General features: G+C 48.3%; 1 protein-coding gene across 3 annotated transcripts in view; it reads left to right on the top strand.

The window, feature by feature from the left end:
* The first annotated feature begins 1,222 nt into the window (after positions 1-1,222).
* PTPN3 (protein tyrosine phosphatase non-receptor type 3) overlaps positions 1,223-7,035 on the top strand; it is a 100,224-nt gene continuing 94,411 nt past the window's right edge. For all 3 annotated transcript variants that reach the window (XM_024753689.1, XM_024753688.1, XM_024753690.1), the window contains exon 1: positions 1,223-1,285. The gene's annotated coding sequence lies outside the window, so the exon portion shown is untranslated. The remainder of the gene's footprint in view (positions 1,286-7,035) is intronic.

Here is a 7,035-nt window from a genome sequence, read left to right as displayed (position 1 = left end):
CCTGGCCCAGGCCTCGAACCTGTGTCCCCTTGCATTGGCAGGCGGATTCTTAACCCCTGTGCCACCAGGGAAGCCCAGAATGTTGTTATTTAGTTGCCATCTTGCTGTATGTAGATTGGAATCTTGCTGCTTTTATTTTTATGCATTTATTTTTTACTGGAAGTGTGGCTGACATACAATATTATGTCAGTTTCAGGTGAACAACACAGTGGTTCGACATTTGCCCACACTATGAAATGACCACCACGATAAGGCTAGTAACCATCTGTCCCCATACAAAGTTACTACATAGTGTGGTCTACATTCCTTAAGCCGTATATTACATCCCTGTGGCTTATGTATTTTATAACTGGAAGTTTGTACTTCTTAATCCCTTCACCTAGTTTGCCCAACCTATCCCCCAACCCCCTGTAACCGTCTGTTTGTCCTCTGTATCTATGAGTCTGTTTCTGTTTTGTTTCATTTGTTCTCCTGTTTTTTTAGATTTCACATGTAAGTGAAGTCATACAGTATTTGTCTTTCTCTGTCTGGCTTACCTCACTTAGCATAATACCCTCTAGTTCAGTGTCCCCAACCTTTTTGGCACCAGGGACGGGTTTCGTGGAAGACAGTTTTTCCATGGATGGCAGTGGGAATGGTTCAGGCGGTAATGCGAGCAATGGGGGGGGATGGGGAGCGAAGGGGAGCGATGGGGAGGGATGGGGAGCGAAGGAGAGCAGTGGGGAGCGATGGGGAGGGATGGAGAGCGATGGGGAGTGAAGGGGAGCGATGGGGAGGGATGGGGAGCAGTGGGGAGCGATGGGGAGCAGTGGGGAGTGGCAGATGGAGCTTTCCTCGCTCACCTGCCCCTCACCTCCTTCTGTGCTGCCTGGTTCCTAACAGGCTGCGGCCCAGTACTGGTCTGCAGCCTTGGGGTTGCGGACCCCTCGTCTAGATCCGTGTTCCCACAAATGGCAAGATTTTATTCTTTTTTATGGCTGCGTAATATTCCATTGTATATATATATATATATATATATACCACATCTTCTTTGTTCATTCATCTATCCTGATATTCTTTTTTAATAACACAGCTTTCCCCACGAAACAGAGGCTTCCTCCAGGGATAGTGAGCCTGCTGTCTCTGCAGTAATACAAGCGGACGCCGGGCCATGGCTTGGCAGGGACACTAGAGTGGAGAACAGAACATTTGGTGAGGGGCAAGACTCAGCCTGCACGTTCCTCCTGACAGAGTGCCTTCTCCAAATGCAACTCTGACTTCCCAGGCCTAGGGGCCCAAGAATAAGGTAACTAGAATTTCTAATCCAAACCAGAACGTTTTGAGAATAAATGAGGAGCTGTTAATAATTGCTTCTAATCAAGTAACTTCAACTTGGGCTATCCTGGACAAATCAGGATATGTGGTCACTCTACCCAAATGTGACTTTGAAGTTGGAGATCAGTGCCTGGGGATCAGCCTAGAAAACCCTCTAGCAGTAGGAATTTTCTGCCTGGACAAAGCGAAACTCATCTCCCTGGCATTGCCTGCCAGGTCCATATTAGTGGCCTTGGTCCTCTCTGTGGTTGCACCTCCCTTGGTGTGCCCCTCCCAGCTTTTCTCCTGCTATGTCCACTTTGTTTCAGTCCTCCCCTCACCTGTTCCTTCCTGCCACAGGGACTGAGAGAGCCTGGAACATCACTTCCAAACCCAGGCTGGATGGAGGAGAGGGGATGGGGTTTGTGATACATGCACAGGGGGGAAAACAGGCCAGCTGTGCTTCCTACTGACCCAATTTTAATGGAATTTAAGAGCCAAGGTGTGTAAGTGAGGTATGGCTGGAGACCAGAGTTTCCCTAGACCTTATCTTTCCCACCCGGCCCCCGCCACGCTCACACCTCCACCCGTCTTTCGTGCACAGACCCCCAGGTTCCTCTTCCAGCCCTAGTTCTGAGATCAGAACCGAGTTGCCGGTCTTTGGCAGAGGCACGGAAGCAGCTGGCATTGGGGACCCAGGCACAAGAGAATGGGCATTGAATGACTAGAAGGTGCAGAGAAGGACTTGGATGCAGAGAGATCAGGCAGGAAACCAGCATCTAGGGAGTCTGGTAACAAGGCCAATGCAGGGTCATTTATCAGGAAGCCTAGAGTTGCAGTATTGAATGCCTGACACTTGGTCACGGGGGCAGGCGCTGGTGTCTGATTCGTCCAGTTCCTTAACTCATTTTCTGCCTAGCAAAAAACACGAACTCTGCCTCCCTGGATTGAAAAGTGTAGGCATACCTCATTGTATTGGGCTTCGCAGATACTGTGTTTTTTACATTGAAGGTTTATGGCAACCCTGCATCAATCAGGTCTCTCGGTGCCATTTTTCCAACAGCGTTTGCTCACTTCGGGTCTCTGTGTCACCTTTTGGTAATTCTCGCAATATTTCAAACACTCTGCTGGCAAAAGATAATGAGTCACTGAAGGCTCAAATGATGGTTAGCATTTTTTTTTAGCAATAAAGTATGTTTAATTAAGGTATGTATATTGTTTTTTAGACATAATGCTGTTATACACTTAATAAACTGCAGTATAGTGCAAACATAATTTTTATATGCACTGGGAAACCAAAAAAATGTGTGTGACTCACTTTATTGCGATATTTGCTTTATTGCGGTGTTCTGGAACGGAACCCACAGTATCTCTGAGGTATGCCTGTTCTATAGGGTGAAAATGTGAAGGTATAGAGATTTTCTGGGGCATCCTAGTCCTGTGGACTTCAAGAACATGGTCCAGTGCAGTATAGTGTTTTTATAACTCCAGGCATTGGTGGCTTTAAGGGAAAAGCCAGTTAGAGTGTCTAGTTATTAGAATGCAAGATACTAGCACTTACTGAACTTTGGAAATTTTTCTGGTTAACTGTGATACTATGTTTACTGGTTAAAAATGTTCTCCCCCACCCCACCCAGGCATAGCTATGTAAAAGCATTGAGTTTGAGGTCACCTTTTACAGGACAGAGAGGGTCACACAGTGTCTGAACTGGAAAGGACCTCAGAAGAATCTTTTCCAGCTCCCTCTCTTTACAGGTGGGGAAACTGAGGCATGCTCAGGGCACACAGATAGTCACAGAGCAGGGACTGGTACCTGAATCATACAGTTTCCAGCCCCCAGATCTTGGGTGTGTTTTCTAGATATCATCTAAGGAAGTTTATTGAATAGACTGTATATTTCTATCATTTTGTTAACATCTTTTGGCATTTGTCTAACTGTAGAAATAAGCTGTATTGGCATCAAAGTATTAATAGTTGTGCATTTCTTGCTCTTTTATGTAGAAGTTGCTAGGCTGATTTTCTTTTAAATTAATTTATTTTTGGCTGCATTGAGTGTTCGTTGCTGTGCTCGGTCTTCTCATTGCGGTGGCTTCTCTTGTTGTGGATCTCAGGCTCTAGGCATGCGGACTTCAGTAGTTGTGGCATGCGGGCTCAGTAGCTGTGGCTCGTGGGCTCTAGAGCACAGGCTCAGTAGTTGTGGTGCACGGGCTTAGTTGTTCCGTGGCATGTGGGATCTTCCTGGACCAGGGCTCAATCCCGTGTCCCATGCACTGGCAGGTGGATTCTTAACCACTGCACCACCAGGGAAGCCCTGCTAGGCTGATTGTTTTTTTTTCGTTTTTATGTAAGAAGATGATGTATACCTTCCACTGAGTTTCTGTATTCTGTACTACTGTTTATCAAACTTTAGCACATCAGAATCGCCTTTTAAAACACAAGCTGCTATGCCCCACCCGCAGAGTTTCTGAGTCAGTGGGTCTGAATCAGACTCAGGTGAGGCCTCAGAATTTGCATTTCTTTTTTTTTTAGCACTTTTTTTTAACTTTTTGGCCAGGCCACGTGGCCTGCGGGATTTTAGCTCCCCGACCAGGGATCAAACCTGTGGCCCCTGCAGTGGAAGCCCGGAGTCTTAACCACTGGACTGCCAGGGAAGTCCCATAATTTGCATTTCTAACAAGCTCCTCAGTGATGCTGCTGGTCCAGAGACCGGGGACCATCCTTTGAGGATCGCTGCCCCAGGCTTAGTGATAGTTCCAGATGGTGTGCTCTGTGCTTTACACCCAGCTGGGCCCTCCTTGCTGCCCAACCAGCCCTCTGTCCTCCCCTGTTGCTCCCATGCCAGCCAGCCTAGCTTCTCCACTCTCTCTGGGTCTCCTACCTGTTGCCCTCCACTCTCCAGATGACCCCACCACCTGTGGCCCTGGGATGCTCAGGGCCGTCTGGAGGGAGCTTCCTCACCTTTCCTCCTCCCTCCTTCATTTTCTCTTTCTTCCTTTCTTCCAGTTTGAGAAATGAGTGTCTCTGGCTCTGGCTTACCTCTCCACTTCCAGTTGAAAACTGTCCTCCCATCACCAAAAAAAAAGAAAGAAAAGCCTCCTCCCAGCCCGGCCTTACCATTAGGTCACCGCCCCATCACTCCCTTCCTTTCACTGCCAAGCCTGCTGGTGGAATAGTTTACAGTCGCAGAAAAAGATTGGCTCTCACCTCTCTTGACATAGACATGCTATTCAATTCCAGAAGTTCAGGTTTTCTATACCTATGCTGAAAGAAAGACAGTTTTTTTAAGGGTTTTTTTTTTGGCTGCATTGGGTCTTTGCTACTGGGCGCGGGCTTTCTCTAGTTGCGGCAAGCGGGGGCTACTCTTCATTGCAGTGGGCGAGCTTCTCATGTGGTGGCTTCTCTTGTTGTGGAGCACGGGCTCTAGGCATGCGGGCTTCAGTAGTTGTGGCACGTGTGCTCAGTAGTTGTGGCACGCAGGCTCAGTAGTTGTGGCGCGTGGGCTCTAGGGCATGTGGGCTTCAGTAGTTGTGGCTCAAGGGCTTAGTTGCTCTGCAGCATGTGGGATCTTCCCGGACCAGGGCTCGAACCCGTGTCCCCTGCATTGGCAGGTGGATTCTTAACCACTGCGCCAGCAGGGAAGTCCCAGAGAGACATATTTTTTTTATTTGTGGTAAAATACACATAACATAAAATTTACCATTTTAACCATTTTTAAGTGTATATACAGTTCCGTGGCATTAAGCACAGTCACACTTGTGTGCTACCGTCACCACCATGCATCCACAGAACTCTCTTCATCTTACAAAACTGAAACTCTACCCACTGAATACTAACTCCCCATTCCCTCCCCGACCCCCCACCCCATCCCTGGCAGCCACCCTCTACTTTCTGTCTCTATAATTTTGTCTACTCTAGGTACGTCATATAACTGGAATCATGCAGTACTTGCCGTTTTGTGATTGGCTTATTTCACTTAGCATGATGTCCTCCAGGTTCATCCATGTTGTCACGTGTCAGAATTTTTTTCCTTTTTAAGGCTGAGTAATGCTCCATTGAACGTACATACAACATTTTGTTATTCAGTCATCTGTCAATGGATGCCTAGGTTGCTTCCACCTTTTGGCTACTGCAAGTAGCTTCTATGAACATGGGTGTACCGAAGGACACAATTCTGATTAAAGGGGGCTTGCAACCTCAGGTGAGATGTTTAGGCATTTATTTATCTAGCAGTCTCAGCTTTATCTATCGCCTGCATCCCCCAGCCCATTGTCCCCAGGCTTCCCCACCTGCCCCTTGAGCAACACTGCCCTTGCTGTGATGGCCAGGAACCGCTCACTTGTCAAGATCAGTGGCATTTCATCACTCAGACCATTTGGTCTTTGTGCCGATGCCCCCCTGCTGGGGCTTCTGTGATGCAGCTCCCCTCCTGCCTCCCCACCCACCCTGGCTCATCCTCTGCTCTCTGGCTCCTTTTCCCTCTGTTCTGTCGTCCTGCAGGCCTTCCTGGGTGAGCACACCTTATCCCATCATCAGGGGCTCACAGGTCTGCTCCAGCCTGGTCATCTCTGTGTGTATCACATCTGAACATCTCCCCCTGAGTGTCCCCAGGTCCCTCTTCTGCATGTGCATGTCCAAAGCAGAGCTCTGCACCTTCCTCCTTAAAAATGTTCTCTCTGTAAGTGACGTGTCTTCCAGCATAGAAACCCCAGGGTCTCCCTTCACTCCTACAGCTGCACTGAACAAATCCCTCCCATCACACCTCAGCCCCTCCTCCAACCTGCCCCTCCTTCCCCCCACTAAAACTGGGTGGGTTCACACACTTCTCCCATTTGCCTCTCTCCGCAGTGGGTCCCTAACATTTATACCTGCTTCATGTTGTTGCCAGAAAGTGTTCCCTGCAGAAGCACTAAGATCACCTCTTCTCTGCGGGTCCCATGTCGCCTGGCTCCATCCGGCATTGCTTTCCCCTGTCTCTCCCCCTCACCCTGCTGGTGATATGCTCTAAGCCAGGGCTTCCCAAGCTTTAGTGCTAACATGCAGATTCTGATTCGAGGGGCCTAGGGGGTGGGCCCTGCCTTCTGCATCCCTAACAGGCCCCCCAGGTGGTGTTGAGACTGGCCAGAGACCACATGTTGAGTAGCTGGACTCCAGAATAGATCTGTGTGTGACAAAGTGTGTATCACAAATAAAGTGTTTTTGGTCTATAAATAATGCAGGAATTTAAAATTTTTGTGTTGTAATTTTAAGGTTTTCTGTTTTATACAAAGTTAATCTTAAATTTTTTCGATCATAAGGCAGATTCCCTTGTTGCAGTGATTATTTGCTACTAAAAGACATTTTCAAAGACTAAGAAAGGCTTTAGTTTCTTAAGAGTTACCATATAGGTCCAGGTGAATGAATATATGGGGGGTTGAGAACGTTTCCCCATTAAAGGGGTACATGTTCGGTGTCGGGCTCCCCCTTGTGAGCATCCCCAGGGCAGAGACCTTCTCTTCCTCAGCTCCATCCCCAGGGCCCTGCTGGGCCTCCTCAGGATGTGGGCTGAAGGGTAAGGAGGCAAGTCTCGGCCTCCTCTTGGAGGTGATGGTGGAAACTGGTGATTTGATGTGGGAAGACTGGGCTTGGAAGGGAGCCCCGTCAAAGGAGGGGAGGGAAAGGGTTCTTGGCAGCTGGGCCTTGTTGAGGCCTGTTTCATGACTTTTAATAGGGTTTTGCTGTGGAGGAGCCGTTTGGGAGAAAACT

This window comes from Neophocaena asiaeorientalis, unplaced genomic scaffold (genome assembly GCF_003031525.2).
Source record: "Neophocaena asiaeorientalis asiaeorientalis breed wild unplaced genomic scaffold, Neophocaena_asiaeorientalis_V1.1 scaffold342, whole genome shotgun sequence".
In the NCBI taxonomy this organism is placed as follows: domain Eukaryota; kingdom Metazoa; phylum Chordata; class Mammalia; order Artiodactyla; family Phocoenidae; genus Neophocaena; species Neophocaena asiaeorientalis.
The sequence above is the reverse complement of the archived record's forward strand: the minus strand, read 5'-3'. Positions and strand labels throughout refer to the sequence as shown.